Genomic DNA, 2332 nt, shown 5'->3' on the forward strand with positions numbered 1-2332 from the left:
TCTGTAGGTCAGCAAATACTTGCAGATACCATTCTACATCACGAGTGGCCTGAACGCATGCACATAACTCACTCTCTGTTGTGGAGAGACAAATAATGGTTTGTGTCTGGGACTTCCATTCAAATGGACAACCGTTATAACAAAACACCATACCAGACACACCCCTGCAATTATTTTGTTCCACTGCATGAGATGCATCACAGAAAATTTCAAGACCTTCGTCAATACTTGATGTAAACTGCAATCTATAATGTTTGGTATGTTTAAGGTACATTACCACTCTTTTAAGAGCAGAGAAACATTGCGTAGTGGGCTTTTCCACAAATTTTGCCAGAAAGTGAAAAGCATAAGTTATATCTGGTCTTGAGATTCTTTGAATGAAATTTAGCTTGCCTATAGCAGAACGATACAAAGTTTTGTTAGGAAATGGCTTATCTTCACCTGTAAAGGTGAAACCACACACCATAGGCGTTTCCTTCCCATTTGCATTTTCTAAACATAGCATTTCAACAAGATCATCAATTTTTGCAGTTTGATGAACCAGAAAAGATCCATTTTCGCCTTTCTCAATTTGCATGGACCAGTAATTTTTAGCTATGCCTAATTCCACCACATCAAATTTCTTCTGTAACTGTGATGCTACCTGTTCATATTCCTGTTTAGTTTTTGTAGAAATTAATACATCATCTACATACACACATATTTTTGTTACAGAGTTTTCCCTTTCCTTTATAAACACACAATTGTCTGCCTTTCCTTGTGAAAAACCAATATCCAGCAATTCTTTTGCTAAAGTTTGGTGCCAATTTCTCCCACTTTGGTGCAGACCATAAAGGGATTTATTTAATTTGCATACCAAACCTTCAGCGGCGCCTATGCCTTCAGGAACACGCATAAAAATTTGTTCTTTTAAATCTGCAAACAAATATGCAGTTTTTATATCTAGATGATAAACAGAATGTCCACGTTGTGATGCATCTTTTAACAAAAGCTTAACTGTTTCGTATTTTACACTTGGTGAATAACACAAATCATAATCTTTGCCTGGAATTTGTTGAAAACCCCTAGCAACTAATCTCGCCTTGTACCTTTCAACTTCATTATTGTCATTCATTTTAACTCTATAAACCCATTTTGAATCTATAAGTCTCATATCTGGGGTTTGTGGTACAAGAGACCAAGTGTTATGCTCTTTTAAAGAAGCTATCTCAGAGTTCATAGCTTTATAGCAATTTACAGCTTGGGTGCTTAGGTAAATTCTGAACATCATAGTAGCTTTTTGGCTCAAAAACCGCCTTATTGGCATACACAGTATTAAAATGTTCATCTGCAAATCGTTGTGGTTTCTGCCTCTTTCTATCTGAACGTCTGAGTCCGGAAGGAGAGTCAGACTCCTCAGACTTAATGGGACTAAGTGAACTACTAGTTTCAGGCTGTAAATCATCACTATCAGATTGAAGAGATGCCTGTTGGCTAAGCTCACGGTCAGAAAACTCAAGAGAATCTAACCTCCCCTCGGGTGCCTGTGACTTTAAATCATCAAACAAATTATCAGATTCAACAGGCTTTTTGTCTTTTCCCATTGATTCACAAGCACCATTATTCTCTGCTGCTGCTGCTGCTGCTGCTGCTTCCTCTTCTTCCTCAGTATTATCTATACCATTAGTATCTTGGAAAACAGCAACTCCATTCCAATTTAAAGTTTGTATCATGCTTCTGGTAATATGAAATTTGCTAGTTGCTGGTATGTAAATTCTGTACGCCCCCTGCTGGTAGCCCATTAATTTCCCCTGAACACTACGCTCACCCAATTTCTGTTTAGCGGGATAATGCATAATTACATCTGAACCCCAAAAGCGTAGGTATTTCAGATTAGGGCGTTTTTCAAACAACTTCTCATAGGGGGTGACATCTAAACCAGAATGATAACTGCGATTTCTAACAAAAGGCATGGAGCACTTCAGCCCAAAAGACTTTGGGCAGATTAGCATCATGCAGATAAGTTTTAACCCCTGCTTGCAGGTCACGCTGCAGAACTTCAACAAGCCCATTTTGCCAGGGACTTCGGGGGCAAGATAACTCATGAGTAGTCCCCTGTGCTTCCAGGAAATTCTCAAAATCCTCAGAAACAAATTCCCCACCCTGGTCAGAAAGCCACAAATTCCCCACCCTGGTTACCCAGTTGCAAAAAACCTTGTACTTCTCAAATGCTTGGGACTTTTCAGCTATTGCATAAGTCCAACAATATTTACTATACTGGTCTATGAGAGTTAGCCAGTACTTAGAACCTCCTAATGATGATGGGAGTGGCCCAACTAAGTGACAATGTACA

This window comes from Podarcis liolepis, assembly GCF_965112155.1.
Source record: "Podarcis liolepis genome assembly, chromosome: 3".
NCBI classification, from domain to species: domain Eukaryota; kingdom Metazoa; phylum Chordata; class Lepidosauria; order Squamata; family Lacertidae; genus Podarcis; species Podarcis liolepis.